This window comes from Odocoileus virginianus, chromosome 32 (genome assembly GCF_023699985.2).
Source record: "Odocoileus virginianus isolate 20LAN1187 ecotype Illinois chromosome 32, Ovbor_1.2, whole genome shotgun sequence".
NCBI classification, from domain to species: domain Eukaryota; kingdom Metazoa; phylum Chordata; class Mammalia; order Artiodactyla; family Cervidae; genus Odocoileus; species Odocoileus virginianus.
This window is the reverse complement of record NC_069705.1, coordinates 7425092-7446118: the sequence shown is the minus strand read 5'-3', so window position 1 is coordinate 7446118 and position 21027 is coordinate 7425092. Positions and strand designations below refer to the sequence as shown.

Here is a 21027-nt window from a genome sequence, read left to right as displayed (position 1 = left end):
GCTTTGCCACTGAGCCACCTGGAGGTCTTTGGTGAGTTTTGAGTCAGAAACTTTAAGTCCTGTAACTGATTCACTTTTCACTGTTCCAACTCATTAGTTAAGGCATCGCCGGAATGGATGAGACTGGGACTGGGCGTACGCCTTACCACTGTTTCCTCTTCCTGTTGTTGAGAGCCACTGACCAGAGGAGGGTCTGTTTGCCAGACCCTAGTAACTGAGACAGTGTGGGGAAAAAAGTGTGTGAGTTAATGCTTTCCAAACTGTATCATAGAACAGGAAGGCATTGAGATAGAAACTAGGGATTGTGTCTGTATAGGTGGGATTTCTACAGAGAGCCAACAATGTAAAAATCTGTTGTCATTAATGATTTTCCTTTTATTGGTCATTATAATAATATTTCTGTAGCATTTTGTAGCTTTTAAAGGATTTTTATGTATGATGCAGTTTAGTCTTTTTCTGTAAGGCTCCTGGAATTAAGTAACTTGCTCAGGATTGCATGAATAGAAATGGTTGATTTGGATTTAAACCCAGGTTTTCTGATCATTTGTCCTTTATTTTTCCAAATGTGTGAGTAGATAGAGAAATACGTTAAACATTACATTTGTGGCTAGGTACATGTGGTTTAGTTAAGGAGAAAAAGAAGGAAAAAATCAACATGCAAGGCAATCCAATATATTGTAGGTACTACGCTTGATTTAAATTTCTGAATTCCATGAAACAATAGTTAGTTGGAACACTCTGAAAAGTAATTATTTGAGTAATGTGATTTCTGTGACACTTTTCTGTCGTGTGTGTGTTTGTATGGGTGTATACGTCCCGTCCGTGTTGTTACTGGCACTGAGCCAGGTAAAGGATATTTTTTACATTTGGCAGTTTGCAGTTCCGTGTCTGCACTTCTAATGCCAAATTGTTATTCCCTGTTCCTCAGCCTGATTTTCCGTCATGTTCCCCTACACCTCAGTATTCACTGAGGGCTTCCTGTGTTAGATCTGTGGTAGGAAAAGTGTAGGTTGCAAGAAGGTAATCAGATGTAGTTCCTAATCCTGTAGATACAGTTAAAACTGAGAGAGAAAACGTAAAATGCTTTAGGACCAAGACCAGGGAAATGATGGTGCTGTTGGCAGAGACTGCCAGTATCTGTAGACTGCGGGTCTTAAAAGGCATCTGCTTCCCTGTTTACCCCGTGACCCTAAAGCTGATGGCCTTGTGTATTCTTCAGCGTTAGTAATTAGCTGCATTTTTTTCATTTATTTTTATTAGTTGGAGGCTAATTACAATATTGTAGTGGTTTTTGCCACACATTGACATGAATCAGCCATGGATTTACATGTGTTCCCAATCCTGATAATTAGCTGCATTTTGTAGAAACCTGACCTCTGGTCCTGTTTTATTTTCTTACTCTTTTTCTCCACCTTGTATCTTCTCAATATTTTGTACTTTTATACTACGTAAGTTTTTTTTAAAGCCACCTCAGTCTTTGGAGCAAGGCAGATTATTAGTAAATAAACACTGGATAACTGAAAGGTGATGTGATGCCTTTTTGTTAGCAGAATGCTGAAGTGCCTCTTCTGAGGAGTCAGTCATGTCTGACTCTTTGTGACCCCGTGGACTGTAGGCCGCCGACCTCCTCTGTCTATGGGATTCTCCAGGCAGGAATACTGGAGTGGGTTACCATGTCCTCCTCCAGGGGATCTTCCCAACCCAGGGATCAAACTCAGGTCTCCCACATAGCAGGCGGATTCTTTACCTCCTGAGCCACCAGGGAAGTCCAGGAAAGCAGAATGCTGGAGTGCCTCTTATGAGGAGTCATTAACGTTGACAAAATTTAAGTTTATGTTGATGCCCTGTGTTACGTAGGATGCTGAATTTTTCATATCCATGTCTCCTTCCTTTAGTAGAGATGATAGAGGAATATTTTTTATTCACTCTTTTGAGTTCTTGACTCCACGGCTGCAGTGTTGAGTGGTCTTGCATAGACTCTCCGAGGACAGAAGTCTTTGCTGACATCTGGGTTGCTGGAAGTGCAACCCTGGAGCGCATGCGGGGCCTGGGCCGGGGGCCGGGGGGGCGTGGACGGCACTGCAGCCCTGGGGAGCACGGTTGGCCCGGACCCTCGCCTGGCAGAGCTGAGTGTGGGAGCCTCACGCCTGTTTGTATTCTCGCTTCTGTGCCTTCTTTGACGTTCGTGGTGTGCGCTTTCATTACCACGGGCAGTGCATGCCTGCTTCTCTTTCTGCTTCACCTCGAAGCTGCCCTTTAACCCGGACACAGCCAGCACTGCTGCGAGGGGCCCGTGCTGCAGACAGCGCGGGCCAGGGGCACCTTTACTTTAAAACTGAGCTTGGGGAAGACGTCACTATCTCCATAAAGCCCCGGAAAGATTCCTTCCTTTCTTACTCCAAGGTGTTATTTTTTAGCATCTGCCTTTAACCATAGATTTTTAAAATATTTATTTCGTAATAAGAGAAAATGTTGAGTGATAGAGTTTTGTGCCCATTATTTGTGGCTTCTGATTTTATTTTTATTTTTTTTTAATCTTTGCTGCTTTAAGAACAGTATAAGAATGTCTGAAAAAAACATGCATTAACTGATCACAAAGGGATTATACTTTATAACAGCAATAGAACATTTTATCACTTATTTTAGTTTGCCTGGTTTTATAACTGGTTATTATTTCAGATTTATTAAGTACTTTTGATAGAAAGTGTCATGTTACTGTCTAGCAGGTAATACTTTAGTTCACATAGCTGTTCTGTCTTTAAGATGTCTTGAAAGCTATTCTTTAGTGTGCCCAAAGCATTTTCTTTACAGTGATTATTACTGTTCGTTGGCTTCAATATCTTTTATCAACTAAGCATTATTGCAAATAGCAAGTCAAACAATATTTATTAGTATTTGTTATTTTAAGAGCAGTGTAAGTTTTTGATTTTTTAAAGTTAATGTTACCACCGTTAGCTTTCTGACTATGCTTTTTGTAAATGTTCATTTAGAACTGTTTACTTAGAATGTCTGTTTATTTTAAGTTAGGGACTTAATAGGATCCTTTAAAGGTATAATGAATTCCATACTTGGGTGAAGTGAAGTGAAGGGAAAGTCGCTCAGTTGTGTCTGACTCTTTGCGACCCCGTGGACTATACAGTTCACGGAATTCTCCAGGCCAGAATACTGGAGTGGGTAGCCTTTCCCTTCTCCAGGGGACCTTCCCAACCCAGGGATTGAACTGGGGTCTGCTGCACTGCAGGCGGGTTCTTTACCAGCTGAGCCGTTCGGGAAGCCCTTATTTGAGCAGAAGCAGTATGTTATTCTGGGCTTCCCTGGTGGCTTAGCCCTTAGAGCATCTGCCTGTGATGCAGGAGACACAGGAAACATGGGTTTGATCCCTGGGTCAGGAAGAGCCCCTGGAGGGGGAAATGGCAAACTCATTCCAGTATTCTCACCTGGAGAATACCATGGACAGCGAGCTTGCCATCCTACAGTCCGTGAGGTCACAAAGAGTCAGACACGACTGAAGCGACCGAGCCCACATGCGCACCGACTCCCTTCTTCCTCTCTGCACGTGAAGAGGAGGCCTGGTAGTGATTCCGAACCTTCCCGGGGAGAAGTGGGCCCTGGTGCCTGGGCCAAGTCCCTGTCTTGCTTCCATCCTCGAGGGGTCCAGCCCCCTGCCTCCCGCAGCCCACTGCTCTCAGGTCTCCCGATGGTATAACTCCTTTATCTGACCTACCCAGTTGGGTGAGAGTTCTTTCTTTCATCTCTGTACTTCAAATCTTTGCACTCATCTGACGTTTGGTGGACCGTGAGGGCACAGATAACAGTTGCTGTCCTAGGAAGCTGGCATCTATGGATGCTACCAGTGTTTGCGGCGGTGTGCCGAGGTCTGTCATCTAGCAGCGCTGTCTCATTTAATCTGCGTGACCCTCCAGGAGGGGGGCACTGGTTGTTGATGGTGTTTTATGGGTGGGAAGACAGGCTCAGACGGGCGAGCCCGCTTGTTCAGGGCTGCAGAGACGCACGGCGCAGAACTGGGGTCCCAGGCTTTGGAGCCCCGGCGATTGGAGCCCACTCTGCTGCGCTGCCTGCCTTTTGCAGAGTGGGCACAGGAGAGCTGTCTGCAACGGCGCTGACCCACAGGGCTTCCTGGTGGGACAGAAGGGGTCTGCATCTGGCATCCTACGAAGTACCTGCTTAGCACTCGAAAGACAGCTAATCTGAGTAAACTAATTTATAATTTGACTAAAATTTAATTTAAATTTAGGTGACCATATGTGACTAGGAGCTACTGTGTCACATAGTACAGACTTAGAAAAATGAACATTTCTCAAGCTTAAATTTATGCTTTAATGTCAGGTGAGACTAAACTAGCAGGTCATTTTGAGTTTTTTAAAGGGTACTTAAGTTATGCATTTGTCTTTCCCCACCCTTCCTACCAACCACCATTATTTTCTAAAACCCAGTGACCCCTAACGTATTTTTTAGAGCATCACACAAAATGCCCTTAATTAAGTAAAAGACCCGTATAAATATTAATATTATATAGTATGGTTAAAAGTGTTTTATTTCTTTTTAACAAAGTGAAAGTGACATTGAAAGCATTGTTTTTAGGTGGACTCATAGGATTTTGAAACAGGAAAGCGTATGGTCTGGCCTCCCTCCAACCAGAGAGAAGCCCGCACTTGGACAGGGACACGCAGTTTCATGACAAAGCCCAGTCCAGCATTCAGTTCTGAGAGTCGATGTGTTGCTGATTTCATCGACAGAATGGATATGTTTATACACTTAGAAAATGTAGACACCGTTAACATAAGCAAGGAAGATGGGAAGTCTCCTCTGCGGTCAGAAAGGACCTTGCAAAGGAACTGGATCACCTTGTCTGGGGAGTGAGGGGCGCCGTGGCTGTGTTTACCTGTTCTCAGAGCCAGAAAGCGGAAGAGAGACTCACCTTACTCCTCGGGATGTCAGGGCGTAGAACTAGCACTGCCGTATTAAATTGGAAGGAAACCATTTCCTTCTTGATACAAAGTCTTCATCTTCGTCCAGAGCTGTCCAGAGAAATAATGGACAACTCGGGAGGTAGGTAGTGTGTGCCCCTTCTCTGGAGGAATTATAAATGACTCTGTTTGCTTATTTCAGAGGAGTGTTCAGGTCTCAGCTGCAAGGTGGTGCTGGACGTGTTTCCCGGCCGCCAGACTCGCTCGTCTTCTCCTCTGGGGGTTGCGAGTCAGTTTCTCTCTCTCTCCTTCGCCTTCTTGGAGCCTGTGGTTCATAATTTGTATAGTTTATTGGCCTAGCTGTTTTATTTAAAACAGCTAATTTATTTGTTGTAAGTTCTATATATGAATTAGTAAATGAGGCTTTTATTTGTCTATTTATAACTTTCAAATTTATAAGAAAAGGATGATACATGAAGAATATTTCTGTAGCAGACCTGTTCCATTAATTACATGAATTAATGGGAAGTTAATAATTTCCTGTGTCATCTAAGGTGAAAATACAGCATTTAAGAACCATAGAGTATGGATTATAGATAGTATTTGCAATTATATATAAAATGTTTTAAGTAATAAATTCAGGGTAGCCTCCTCAAATATGTAAATATGGGTGTGTGACTGTCTAAACAAGTGGTAGCTGTCTAATTGATTCTTTCTCCTTTTTCAAATTACATACAAGCCATGTGTGTCTAACTTTAAAGCAAGAAAAATCGTTGAACAGTCCTTCCCGTTTTTGAGCTTGCCAGAGGTGAGGGTGGGTGGACTGGTTACTGGTAGAGAAGTAAAGCTGTGGGTGGTTTCTGACGTCATCGCTCTCCATTCTTGGAATAGTCTGTTGCTCCCCTGTTTGCCGTCTTTTTAAGAAGTAGGGGTTTGCCTGGAGACATGACCACATTTCGTATAGCTTTGTAATCGTCAACCGGGGACTCCTGACAGTGGATTTTGGAGATGGTAAACTTAGGTTGAGCAGATTTTTACTCTTCTGTGTGGAAGGTAGTCAGAGATGGATGTTCAGTTGGACACATAGATGTAAATGCACCCAGTGACCTTCGGTTCCTCTGTGGTTAGACCCCATGAGCTGGGAGGTCCAGCTGGAAAGTTTTGACTAGTCTACAAAGCAGAGATTGAATCTGAGTCAGCATGCTTGCCTAGATAGGAGATCAGGCAGGCTCGCATGGATGTTTGTGTGCTTGCAACATTCACTTCATAGGTGGGCGTAGTCAAGGACGGGCATATTGCTGCCCCGTGGTCTGCTGGAGGCTTGGGAGAGAGGGGGTCTCCTCACGCCCCGATCCCTGCAGCTTCAGATAAGTGCTTATTGACATGCACATTGCCGTGTGGTTAAAGAGTAAGAGTTTGTCACAGGGATAAGAATAACCTTCATGTTTGATAAAGCGCCCGGCCAGAGGTTAATAGGCAAGCCTTTGAATAGGCTCAGAATGGTATCGGTGCCTAGAAACAGCAAAATAAAATTATGTTCTTGAGTAAGAGTGTGTAAGGTGCTGTTGTATTCCCAAAAGAGCTGTTATTGGGTTAAGTGAGTAATAGAATAAGCCGAGTAGGGTGTGTTTTGAAATTAATAGTCGTTTGCGTGCCGAGTGGCTCAGTCGTCTCCAACTCCTTGCCGCCCGGTGGACTGAAGCCCGCCAGGCTCCTCTGTCCATGGGACTCTCCAGGCAGGAATCCTGGAGAGGGTTGACATGCCTTCTCCAAGAATAGTCGTTTAACGCCAAACAAATGTTTTCTAAGAGCCCACTGTGTGGTCAGCACCGTGCTGGGGCTGCAGTTCGTCCCAACAAGACGCAGGGGTGTCCAGCGTGTGCGGTGCTCGCGCGTTGCTGGGAAGGCAGCCTGGGACGTCGCTGCAGAAATCCAGGCCTGCTCGGGGGAGGGGGCAGTGGGCAGGTGAGCAGCGCGAGGGGCGGGGTTCAGTGTGGGCCCTGCCTGTCCTCTGGGCTCGGAAGGCCTTTCTGAGGAGGCGGCATCTAAGCCGAGGGCGGAAGGGGACGTGGTGAGTTCCCGAGGTGTGAGGCCCAAGGGGACGCGGTGAGTTCGCGAGGTGAGGAGGCCCCTGGCCGCAGTGGTGTCGCGGCGGTGCCGCTCTGCGGGCGGGGATCCCCCCGGGCGCTGAGGAGCCTGCCGGGGATGGGGGTGCCCACGACGCGAGTGCAAAGTGAGGCTGGCCCGAGTTGAGCCGGGTTGGTTCTCATGAGGCTTCTGGGCTGGAAGCCGGCTGCTCGTCGCCGGGGAGGCAGGATGGCGTTCTGGACCGGCTGGACAGGACGCTTCTTGCAGGAGAAGTGGCGGACTTGGGGGGTGATGGCAGAGGCGGGGATGTGGGAGGGATTGAGTGTGTTGGGGAGAGGGAGGCGCCTGTTCCTGGAAGGACGGTGGAGGGAGCGGGCTCGGAGGCCCTCTTTTGGCCTTGCTACCTGGGAGCGGCTTAGCACTCCAGGTGGAGACGTCAGACAGGCGGTCAGACAGGCGGCCAGACGTGAGGTGGAGTCCGCGGAGAGCTGGAAATACCAGTTCAAAGTTGTCATCGTAAAGATATTTAAATCCACGGAAGTGGAGGCCTCTGTGTATGGCAGGGGTGTGGGGAAAGAAGGGGACCCAAGGCCAGGCTGTCTGGAACCACGGGTGTGGAGTCGGGAGCTGGCCCGCAGGGAGCCGGGGTGCAGGGGGAGGTGTGTGAGGCCGGGTCGGGGGGCTCAGTTCCTGGTGGACCTGGGGGCTTCCCAGTGGTCAGGATGCCACGTCCATTGCCAGGGGCACGGCTTTGGTCATGGGTCCGGGAACTAGGATCCTGCACGTGACTCAGCCGTAAGGAACAAGTTAAATTGATGATGAGTGAAAGTTTTAAGTGAATGAAACGTGGAGCAACACGGGCTTCCCTGGCGGCTCAGAGGTAAAGGACCCTCCTGCCAGTGCGGGAGACGCAGGAGACACGGGTTCCACCGCTGTGCCGACAGGATCCCCTGCAGGAGAAAATGGTAACCCACTCCAGTATTTTTGCTTGGAAAATTCCATGGACAGAGGAGCCTGGTGCACTGCAGTCTATGGGATCACATAAGAGTCTGACACGACTTAGTGACTAAATAGCAACAATGAAGATTGTAATTACTTTTCCCACCAGGAAAGTAATAAGGGAATAAAGACTATCAAGTTGCATTGAGATTTCCAGAGGAATTCTTTTATAATTTTCCAAGATGATTCACATCACCTTTTCACGCAGACTCCATAATTGGGCTCAAGAAGGCACGCCTTTTCTCTTTGGGGTGCAAGGTCCTGCCCATCTGAACGCTGGCCGGTCAGGCTCAGGGACCATTTAATTAGGAAGCCATTGCTGGCGGCCTGTGAATTTGCATGTGGCTGGCTCCCATCCTCTGGGAGCACAGAGGGAGCGTGGTCAGCACGCCCTGGCCCTCGCTTCTGTCGCCGTCAGGGCTGCTGTCCCAGGGGATCGGCACAGGCGGCTCCTGGAGCACGGGTGGCGGGGCCGGCCTCACGACGCTTCCTGTGGGTGTGCGCTGGCCTGGCCGGTGGCCGCTGCTGCCTGCGCCCGGGTGAGCAGGGGTCAGATGCCGCCGCAGAGGACAGCCGTGCCCGCCCCGGCGCCCGGGCTTGGCCTTTTTCCACGTCTCCTACCTGGACCTCAGGTCCTCGCTCAGATGTCCCTTCGTTCGCTGACTCTCCGCCCTCCGCACGCCTGCGGCACGCGCTGCACCATGTCAGAGAGGCAGTGCTGCGCAGCCCTTTCTGCGGCAGGGACTGCCTGGGTTTATAGAGTCATCCTCTCGGTCCAGTTACGTGGCTTCCCTCCGTTCCCTTACCTGTAGAACGCCGTGAGTCTGGGAGGATTGTGTGAGCTGTGTGTGTACAGTCCGCAGGACCCGGCTCACAGGGCTCAGGAGTTGTGAGCTGCTGTGCAGTTGTCATTATTTATAAGGGTTCTATGCACTTACTGTCCTCACTTGTTTTGAGGATGGTGAAGGCATATGACATGTAATTCACTATCTTCTCAATATGGTATATTGCGTGTAAGAGACACTCAATATTTTTTGCAATAGTAAATTATTAAGGCAGAGAACTGAATGTTTTGTTTTTGTCTGAAATACTAGGCATACACATGGATGTCTTATGTGTGACCTTCGATGCTTGGTGGTCAGTATCTCTTCTATACAGTGCAGTTAATAAACAGAATTGTAATGCATTTGTTAAATATATACATACATATATATATGTATATATATATACACAATTTTTATAATATGAACCTAAGCTTGGTTTTAAGCACTCATACAGGTTCCTGTGAGGAGAGGGGAAATCTTTTTTTAAGATAAAAATTTTTCAGTGTTTTCCAGTTTGTCTTTTCTCATGATAAGCTCAACAGCTGTGTCTGTATGACTAAATTCCGTGTACACCGGCAGCTTGGCATTTTAATCACCTCATCTCCAAGGGCTCAGTGCACTGGGGATGTAGAATTCTTAACTTTCAGAGATTAGAATCTTAATTGTTGAAATAAGACTGACTCACTTGAAATAGAGAAAAATATCAAATGGTATACAAAGGAAGTGTGATGTTATTAAAATAGTAAGATAATTCATCTAGCAGTCTTGTTTGTTATTCACCAAAAGCCTTTTGAGCATCTCTTTCTCACTGGATTCAGAACCTCTGAATTTTAGCCTAAGATGTGCCACTGAGAAGTTGAACAAGTCGTTTATCTTTACTTGGTCTGCTTACGCACAGGACGATAAAAAGATCAAATATGATGATGTGTATGAGCGCTCTTAGAACACTAAAGCATTGTGCAAATATGAAGAGTTGTATAATGGTAAATTGTCGGAGGCAGACCATATGTATGGTGACAGTTAAAAGAAATAGCAATGACTGTTGGCATAGTCAGGGTGAACCTTAGGGGTGGGTCTGATTGTCCCCAGAAAGCTTCAGGGGAGAGACTGTTTTTAAAAGCCAGTACCCAGGTGGGAGGGGACATGGGTAATGGCTGATTCATGTTGATATTTGGTAGAAACCAACATAATACTGTAAAGCAATTATCCGTCAATTACAAATAAATAAATTTTGAAAAGCCAGCACCCGGGATTGGTGAAGTAGTTGGGAAGAGAAGAGCACGTTGGGAAACTGTCCAGCTGTGTTTTACTGAACATGGAGTGAACTGCCCGACTGAATTCGTTTAGCAACTGGAATAACCTTTTACATTTTCAATTTTCTGTATTTCTAAAGTGGGTTTTGCATTTTCCTCCTCTCCGAAACAGGATATAACGAGTTTAATATTTTCTTATTCGTTTAGGGCCTTCCTCTGCAATGCAGGGATTGGTAAAGAAGTGGAGTTAGTGAAGTGTGTTTGGCTTTTGCCTCATTCCTTCAAAGGATCTTTGGATACTATCTTTTGTTAAATTGACATATGCACCCTTTTGGAGAGTGTAATCCAGTAGTTTAGTGTATTCACGGAGTTGGGCAGCCTCAGCCCTTAGACGACTGCCGGAGTGTTTTCATCACCCACAGGAAACCCGAATCCCGAGAACCATCATCCCCAATCCTCCCGCCGCCAGGCCTGGCGACCACTGCCTGACCTTGTCCGTGGCTTCTCGGCTTCGGACTTTTTACCCACATGGGATCCTACAAGGTGTGGCCTTCTGTGTCTGGCTTCTTCCACTGAAAACATTCAGATTTAGAATAAAAAAATTCTAGTCAAATTGACTGAGTGGAATTGGAAGGAAATTTAAGAGAGCCCGTGAGAGGAGGAAGGTGAACCAGGAGGAAAAAGGACGAGCCCAGAGGAAGTCCAGGTTCTGGCTGAGTTGCTGGGCGGTAAAGCAGAGGCGGTTCTGAAAGGCGTGCTGACACTTCCTCCCTGGTTGGTGATAATTGGATTTTGAAGAAAGAAGTAATATCCTCTTAATGTGTAGAAGTGCTCAATGAGCCCTTCGGAAAGGAGCTGGAAAACAGATAATTACTACCGTCAACCTTTGATTAGCATGATTTCAGCTGCTATTCCTCTTTTAAAGTGTAATTCCCACTTCTTCCCAGTTTCCGTTTCTTGAGGTATATAGGGTTCTTGCTCCATGATGCCAGCCTTATCCTTGGTTTATATATATGTGTGTGTGTGTGTGTGTGTATAAATTAATGGTAGAGCAACCAGTTAAATTTTGCAAATATTGACTGGGAGAGTAGGCATCTCAGTAATTTCCCTTTATACTTTATTGCTTAATATTTAAGGTTAGGATAATTGGCTAAACACTCATATTTTATTAATTGGTGAAAGTGAAAGTCGCTCAGTTGTGTCCAACTCTTTGCTACCACATGGACTGTAGCCCACCAGGCTCCTCTGTCCATGGAATTCTCCAGGCCAGAATACTGGAGTGGGTAGCTGTTCCTTTCTCCAGGGGATCTTCCCAACTCAAGGGTCAGACCCAGATCTCCTGCACTGCAGGTGGATTCTTTACCACCTGAGCCAGCAGGGAAGTCCTAGAATATGGAGTGCCCACTCCACCCTATCCTGTCTCCAGGGAATCTTCCTGACGCAGGAATTAAACCGGGGTCCCCTGCATTGCAAGCAGATTCTTTACTGGCTGAGCCACCAGGGAAGCCCTTATTAATTGGTAATTCCCATTTTTCATTTACTTCATTGACAGTCTTGCCTCTCCCCATGTCAGTTAACTTAGTGATTCTTACAGGGTTTAATTGTTTGTTTTGTTTTAAAGTTGTGCAAATGCATTAGCCTTTATAACCAAAAAAAATCTTGTTAGGTAAATGGCTAACTTGGGTAATGCTTGAATATGGCAGTGTGTGTAGCTGCATAGCAATATTCTTATTTAACATCAGTACTCAGTTCTGATTGTACCATGTTATCCTTAATAAACAGGCATGATCCAGTTACTTTGTTGAGGGAGGAAACCTGTCATTAAATAGTTTTGTTTCTTTGCTGCACAATAGCACCGTTTACGATGCCGTTAGAAATCTGCAAGGCTTACTGTGTCTGCAGTGAAAGAGACGGACAAAGCCTGAGAGGGTCTTTGGGCATTTCCACCTCTAAGCATTATACATCTGCTCCAGGGCCAAATTCAGCCTTCTGTATTGTTGAGCTGTGATATTAAAGCTGACTGGATAGCCTTAGTATTTTCTCTGTTTGCCCACATTCACTTTTCATGTAACCTTTATTGATGGAGCATTACTTGGATGTTCTAAATGAAGATTAGTAATAGTGACAATTTATTATATTGATTAGTCAAGTTGATGTTAACAGTTAAGATTTAATCTTGTTTAAAATTTATTTTTGTTTAGCTGCCTCTAAAATAAGCTCTGTCACTTAAATTTTAAGCTCTATATCTAGCTGCCTGTTCAGCGTTCCATTTGAATATTTCTTAGTTACCTCAAAAGAGGAACAGGTCCAAAACAGAACCTCTCTTTTCCAGTCCAAGTCCAGTTCACCCACAGTCTTCATCTCAGTTAACAGCAGCTCACCATTCCAGTTAGCAGAAAACCCTAGAGTCATCCTAGATTTCTCTTCTCTCTCTGTCTACATTCGTCCTGTCCACACATTCTTTTAGCCCTGCCTTCAGAATGAACATGCCTAGAGTCTAACCACTGCTCCCTTCCTCGTCGTCCGAGCCATCTCCGTCTCTTGCTTGAATCATTTGCCGTGGCTTCCCACCAGCTCTCCCCACTTCTCTCCTCCGGTGCAGTCTGTTCTTGGTAGGAGAGAGCGATCCTTTTGAGGTGGAAGTCAGACGCTTTCCTGCCGGGACTGCCATCACAGGGGCCTGTGCGGTGGTAAGTGGTCAGGGCCCGCTCCTCTGCCTGACCTCGCCGACTCTTGCCTCCTGCGCTCCTTTCGCAGGGGCTCTTTCTGTCCTTGGGACGGGCCAGGCGTGCGCCCCCGGGGGCTCTGCGCGCCCCTGTCCTTGGCCTGGATGGCTCTTCTTCCCAAAGCTGCCTGACCGGCCCCCTGATCTTCGTTCCTTCTCAGCTGCCATGCGGAGCTACTCTGACCACTGCCTCCGCTCACCCAGCCTCCTGTACTCTGTCCGACACTGGCGTCTGTAACTGGACTGTGATCCCCGCTCTCCCATCAGCGTGTTAGCGTCCTGAAGGCCCTGATGGCTTACGTGCTCAGGAAAGTGTATGTTGTTGGCAGCAGGACATTACTGGCACCCTAGGAGCCGCCCGTGTTTCCCCTCCCATCACTCTGCTCCCCAAGTCTGACGGCCTTTAACATTGTTTTTAGTTCACTGGAGGTCGTCTCCCACGAATAAAGGTCCGTTGCCAATGAGAGGTTTCTGCCCAGAGCCTCGCCGCTCAGGTGAGGCCAGGGTGACACTTGCTCTCACCTTGCCTTTTCCGGCGTCTCCTGAGCACTCCACAGAGCTGAGGCGCCCTTTGCAACGCCGTTTAGAGTTTATGGAAGTGCGTTTGCAGTCCTCTTTGCTTACGAATGTAAATGTCACAGGAACAGCAGCCTTCACCACTTGACTAGATCTCTGTGATTTAGATGAAGATAATTTTACTCTGTTGACAGTATGGAGCACTTTGCAGGTGAATATCAAGGTTAATTGTCATATTGAAAAGTGAAGCAGTACATTCTTCATCTTTCTGCTGAGAAAAATGGAATTGTTACCATTAAAGTGATTTTAGGTTAATAAGTTGGTTAATAAAAGCAATTAAAACCTGATTTTCTTACAACTTGCCATAAGTCCTTTGCTTGAAAATAGTTATCACTGAATGGATCTATAAAAAAGATCAAATGACTGGTGAAATAAAAAAAGAGAACTACAACGAAAACCTTTAATGGACAGTATTTTGATTGGGGTATTTGGTGAACAAAATTATTCTTCATGTGCTGCACAAGATCCAGTAATATGAACAAACAATTTAATATTATCATTTGTCGAGCACTTATTATGTATTGGTTCTCATGCTTTATTTTTTATGCTTCCAACAGGTTTATAATGGCAGATGCTACAATTTCACTTTTCTAAATACGTTTTATTCAATTTCCAAGTCTCAGTTTTCTTATCAGACCTCAAATACTGGGCTCCTTACCCTACATCCTGTTTCCCCTCCCCCAGCTTCTACTTGACTCTTTATTTTGGATTTCCTCTGAATTTCCTCTAAAGAGCAGCATATACTCATTTTGAAGTTAATGGCTTTTTTTAAGGAAATAGCTTATTTAATGTTAATTTTAACATCGTTCTCTGGCTCAGCAAAAACATTATTCTACTGTTCAGGCATAATTATTTTGGCAAGTTTATAGCATCTTTTCAAGCCTTGGTTAGGCTAATTGAACGTCTGAATACCTTTATGGTATTAAAATTTCTTTGGTTCTCTATAACTGATGTTTCTTTTTCTTGGAGCTTCCCAGGGGGCACTAGCAGCAGAAGAACCCACCTGCTAATGCAGGAGACATAAGAGAGTGGAGTTTGATCCCTGGGTCGGGAAGGTCCCCTGCAGGAGGAGATGGCCACCCAGTCCAGGATTCTGGCCTGGAGAATCCCGTGGACAGAGGAGCCTGGCGGGCCGCAGTCCTGGGGTCACAGAGAGCCGGACTGAAGCGACTTAGCGCAGCACAGGAAGGCTTTCTTACCGAATAGTTCTCTTCAGAATACTTAAATGGGATAAGATGCAGCGGATTTCCTGCCACCTAATGCCAGTTTAGAGAATGTTTGCGTTTTTATGAAAGCTATGTTGCTCAGGACTTTTCTTTAGACCCGTTTGTTCGTTTTCACTTGCTGGTTTAGGTGCCGCTGTGTGTCTGGCGCGGCCCTGACCGCATTTCCCTGCCCCGGCCAGGCTTTTTCTTTTAAACTCCTGCAGCTTTCAATCTCATTATTCTTGTGTTTATTAAGGGCGATTTCGTAGAAAACATATACTCTCAGTTTTATATGGAAAACAAAGTATATTGTTACAGGGAAAAATGTTAAATATGCCTAAGTTTGATTTTTGATTTTTTGGAGACATACTTAGGAGAAACTTAAGATGAGTATGCCTTATGCAGAAACTTTAACTAAGAAAGACTAAATGATCTTTAGTAATGGATTCTCACCATATGTTAACAGGTTTATATTTGCATATTTGTATAATCTATCCTGATTCAGATACTCCTCCTTATTTTCTCTTTATTAAAGACATTTATAAATGAAAATACCCTTTGGGCCTACTTATTATGGTCTAGTAATGTGCTTAGCCAGTATTTTAAGGGACTGTGGGGATACTCACAAAGGAGTTTAAGATAGTGAAAGATACTGAGATCACAATTCTATTTACATGAGAATCGAGGGTCCTAAATGGAAAAAAAAAACCTACTGAGTATTTGCTGTCTGGTAAAAGAGGATATATAACTGATAATGATAAATAGTTTATACATTGTTCTGTTAGTTTTTAGCTTTGTGGAAATTTTATTTCCTCATATACTTTCTCCCTTTTAACAAGTCACATGACTGTGTAGTCTGCTTTCTCAGAATTAGTGTTCGTTAGCCTCCTTAATGAAGATTTTTACAGTCAGAGTGGAAGAGGGCCAACTTTTTATTGTTCGTGCACAGCATAATTAACCATACAAGGTTTGTTTATTATAGCTGAGTACTAGAACAATGCTTCAAAGAGGAAAACACGCAGAAGATTAGTGAAGAACAGCAGCATGTGAGGCTGGCCAATTGTAACAATACCTTCAGTGGGTAGTTGGTAAATTTGTAAGCACATGCTTACATTTTTCAGATAATAGGAACTAAAATGTCTGATTTTAATTGCCATTTCTGTTACACTGTTGCAAGGAAATAATGGAAATTTTGCTTGGAGAAATGATTGTATTGGAGAAGTGTTATGTATAGTTTGATTCTGAAAGCCTGAGCTCTTTACAAATGGCTAATGTTACAAAAGTAATGAAATTCATTCTAAGGCACAGTTTTTTTTGGGGGGGAGTGGTTTCTGATTTTATTGAATTAGACCTAAAGAAAAATGATATATTCCAATAACTAAATAATAATGAATTTGCAATAGATAGTGTGCAGAGAATTTAGGGTTTTGTTCAGCTTATGTTTTCTGGGGAAGTTCTGATTTCAGATACTCCACCTTATTTTCTCTTTATTAAATACATTTATAAATGAAAATACCCTTTGGGCCTACTTATTATGGTCTAGTAAATGTGCTTAGCCAGTATCCCGACAAGGCACTGTGGGGATACATACAAAGAAAGTTAAGATAGTGAAAGATACTGAGATCACAGTTCTATTTACAGGAGAATGAAAAAATAACAAAAAACCCTATAGAGTATTTACTGTCTGGTAACAGAGGAGATATAACTGATAATGATAAATAGGTTGTACACTGTCCTAAAACAGGTACAAGGGAAATCCTGAATTCTTACATGTGAGTATGCGGAATACCGTGTTCTCCCTCAGATAATCCGCACGGCGTCTGTCTCGGGGGTGTCTGCACCCCGTCGTGCTGTTGTAGAGACTGAGTCCCGGAGAGCTTACGTTGTGGAAGCTCACACGAAGCCAGAATTCAGATCCTAACTTTAAATCCCATTTTCTTTTCACTAAACCAGAGTAAATGGTTAGAAACCCTCAAGGGACAGAATTTCTTCAAACTTGAGTCGGTCGGCACAGTGTTGGATGTCATCAGTGAAATGCTCAGACTGAACTCATCAAAGAAGGAATCTGCTAGGCCTTACCTGGCTCCTGACAGTACCAATCCAGGTGAGGAAGGGACTCTTGATATTCATAATAATAGCATGAGGGATTAAAGTCGTCAGAGTAAGCAAGTAGTTTTGTTCAGAAATAATACATTGCATTAGAAAGGCACTTTATAGTTTTAAAGGACACTTCCATATCTGTTACTTGAGCACCTTAAACCTTTCATTAGATCTGCCAAATGACTGGTTTTGTTCCCTCTTGAACCTTTCTCAGGTAAGGAAGAACCATGCCTCTTTAAGTCCAGAAATTGTCTTTGCGAATTAACATACATGGATCTTGTTGGGCAGTTATGGATAAATGGATGGCTGAATGAATAAACAAAAGGACAGGACTCAAAAGGAGTAACAAGACGCTTCCAGTTGCTGAAAATAGACAATAAAATATATTTTGAGCGTAGACTACCTGGTTATATAATCAGTTAAAAATGAGGTACTTCATGAAGTCTTCTGAAACCATAGTGGCATATATCTTCCCCAAGAATTACACGGGAGGGCGTGGCAGCGCGCCTGGGTCATTGCCTGGCACTTAGTAGGTGTTCAGTCACTGCTGTTAAGTGAGGAGGTGACCACAGTGGAGACTTTTTAGTCTTACTCCTTTTTCCATTTTTCAAAAAGCCGCTTCCCAAAGAATACAAAAAAAAAAAAAAAAAGAATCTTTTAATTGCGGAAATACTATAAAACTAGACAAGTTTTACATGTTATTGTTCTGGTGCTGTATTATCTTGTTCTTTATTGTCTGATGTTTAAATCAGAAAATAACCTGGTTATGTATTACTTATATCTATGAGTCTATCATCTTTTAGGCAGAGATGTTTGGGCCTGAAGAGGAAGAGTTCTTCCAGGGTGTTGGCAAGGCATCTTCATGACAGTGAGTTGAACATAGAGGTTCCTTTGCAAAGGCACTTCCCGTCTCAGCTGTCTCCCAGAAATTAGCTTATAAAACAATTCTGCTGACATTTACTCCTTCTCCCTCCTCTCCCCGCTTTAGGAAGAGAAACAATAACTTGTGAAAAGTCACTAGTAAATTCAGTTTGGTTTTCCATTGTGCCCAAATAGCAACCCTAAAACTGTCAGTTGTAAATGTCTTAGTGTTGCATTTAAAGAATAGTGTTGCTGTGCAAAACGTTTGATTAACGTAAAGCTTCAGAAGAGCCCATTGTCTGTGCCAGGCTAGTGTATTTTGTCCCTGGTTCCCAGTTCTTACAGATTTTGTTCTTACTTTTCTCTATTGCAGAAGCATAGATCATGTTGCCGTTGTGTGTGGGGGTATGTGTGTGTGTGGTTAAATACATTTTCTTCCATCAGCAGAGCGATCATTGATTGACCTGACGTGGCCTGGCCTCACACATTTCTGTAGATGATTCCATTAGGTGACGGCCTTAATGACAGGCATCTGATTCCATTTTCAGACTTGGGGATACTCACCAGGCAGTGTGATCCGAATTGCTGCGCATCCTCACTGGCGTTCCTCTCACTTTTATAGAAAGGAAAGGAATTTCTGTGGAATTTCCTTGAGACTTCAGCTTAATTTTATACTATAATCCCTGACTGAAGGAAGGGTTAAGGGGACCAGGTGAAATTTGAAATTGTTCCTCAGAATCTGAATTCTATCAGCTAAGTGGAATGTTGAAAGTTTAGAACATTCAGCACAAAAACATCTGACCAGTTTGTATATGGAAATCTCAAAAAAAAAAAAGTGCCACATTGTATGGCGAAGTTAGAAACGCTGAAGTTGTATGGCATCCGAACTACTGATGCTTTTAGAATTTTCAGTGCAAACATTATCTCACATCATTGTGTCTTATTCAGCTTTTGTAAATTCAAGTGTTCACCCTTCATCTCCCTTGAAGAAACGAGAGCGTGCTTGGGGGACGTGCTGTCTGAGGAGCCGGACGAGGTGAGCGTGTGTGGGTCTCTGCTGTCTCCCCGTCAGCGCGCGTGTGTCCCTCGGCGAGAGACGAGAGACGCTCTTTCCTTCACCCGTTGGCAGCAGGACGAGCAGTGAGCCCAGCAGCGCTCGGGAACACGGGCCCTGCCGGCCCCGCTGGAAGACGTCACTTTACCGGCTGGTGCAAGGAGGTGGTGATGGTGGTTTAGTTGCCCAGTGGTGTCTGACTCTCTGCGACCCCGTGAACTGTATAGCCCACCAGGCTCCTCTGTCCATGGAATTTTCCAGGCAAGAATACTGGAGTGGGTTGCCATTTCTTTCTGGTTTAAGGAGGTACTCAGAGGTAATTTTTTGACTGTGTGCAATTTTTTCCTTTTATGATGACTTTAGAATCTAATTCTGGAGTAAGGTGTGATTTTGCTGTAATTTTATGTGAATTAAAGATTAACTCTACCAACAGAGCTGAAACCAAGTGGAGGCATTTGAGAACAAATGGCTTTGAAAAATCCTGGACATTTGGTGAGATACTCATAGAGAAATAAGTCTTTAATAAATCTCTTTTCATTAAAGACTGCTTAGTATATTTTCCCTGATGCTAGGAAAGATTGAAGACAGGAGGAGAAGGGGATGACAGAGGATGAGATGGTTGGATGGCATCACTGACTCAAGGGACATGAGTTTGAGCAAGCTCCAGGAATTGGTGATGGACAGGGAAGCCTGGCATGCTGCAGTTTGTGGGGTTGCAAAAAGTTGGACATGAATGACTGAGCGACTGAACTGAACCGAGTGTTTTCCAACTCCTTAAAACTTTGACCAGAGAGAAAAAGTGGGAAGCAAGAGATTGATTCAGGATAGATATAGATAAATTAGCTACGATTAGGGATTGTAGTGACCTTAACAGTAAATGTCTACGTTAAGTAAAAATCAGACCATTTTAATTAAATCTGGCTTAAGTTAAAATGGCTTCTATAGTAACCTGAAGTTTTAAACATATGTATTCTTTTTTTTAATGTAAAGTATTAATTTGTTCTCAGTTTTTAATTATTTTTTCACCAACATAACATTTCTAAACATTTCAGACTTATGGTCCATATTTATACTTACATCTACAGCCTGTCATGTTAAATAAGTTGTAAATATATATATATTCTTGAAGGATTATTTAATAGCTGATAAGACACAAATGTCAGACCCTGCCAACTGTGTCTAATCTTCACAGTTCTGAGTGGGTCAGGAGACCCTGTTTAGGAGCTTGTATGTATTAACTTATTTCTCAGCAGCTCTGCTGGGAGTGAAGGTAGTTGTTATTACAAGCTTGTAGATGAGAACCTGCCATGTAATCACAGGTAGAAAGTCACACAGCTGTTAGGTACGCGAGCGAGGGTCCCAGATTCAGACTGGCTCCATTTCCTGCACTCTTAACACGTCTTCTGTGCTGACTCTTGATTGTTATTTTTGTGTCATTTGTAAAGGTCTCAAATGCCCACTTCAGTGTGGACAGTGCCTACTTTAGGGGTCTAGACTAGGCCTTATTGCTGTTGTTCAGTCCCTCAGCCATGTCCTTCTCTTTGTGACCCCATGGACTGCAGCACGCCCGGCCTCCCTGTCCTTCACCATCTCCTGGAGCTTGCTCAAACTCAGGACCATTGAATCAGAGATGCCATCCAACCATCTCATCCTCTGTCGTTCCCATTCTCCTCCTGCCCTCAATCTTTCCCAGCATCAGGGTCTTTTCCAGTGAGTCAGCTCTTCACATCAGGTGGCCAAAGTATTGGGGTTTCAGCTTCAGCATCAGTACTTCCAATGAACACCCAGGACTGATCTCCTTTAGGATGGACTGGTTGGATCTCCTTGCAGTCCAAGGGACTCTCAAGCGTCTTCTCCAACACCACAGTTCAAAAGCATCAATTCTTCTGTGCTCAACTTTCTTCACAGTCCAACTCTCACATCCATACATGACTATTGGAAAAACCATAGCTTTAACTATACAGACCTTTGTTGGCAAAGTAATGTCTCTGCTTTTTAATATGCTGTCTAGACTAGGTCTAGACTCTGAAAATTTTCTCATTTTGTATCAGAGGCTCTAATGAACATGAGGCTGGAGAGTGGTGACATCACCTCATTTCTACCTTATATCAAACTAGATTATCAGAAAGCTGGTTAGGTCTGTATTTTAGTACCATTCCCTAATACCTTACTAGTCTTTTTAAATGCAGTTATATGGTAAATATTTCTTCATCTCCGTCTCCCGTGACACTGTCTGTTCAGGTGTTCAGCCATCCTTTTATAAGAATTCACATAGCAGATTCTTCAAGGATTTGGTTTCAAAGTAAAGTTTTCTTACAGACGGGCGTATTTCCTTCTGTCAGCCGTTGACAATTACTTAGCCTGTTGTGCTTTCTATTAATATTTGCTTTGGCTGCAAGGGAGCTTAGAGTTAT

At 44.2% G+C, this 21027-nt stretch overlaps 1 protein-coding gene across 3 annotated transcripts in view; it reads left to right on the top strand.

The window, feature by feature from the left end:
• UBE2E2 (ubiquitin conjugating enzyme E2 E2) overlaps positions 1-21027 on the top strand; it is a 356286-nt gene that overhangs the window by 22613 nt on the left and 312646 nt on the right. The gene's annotated exons all lie outside the window — the stretch shown is intronic.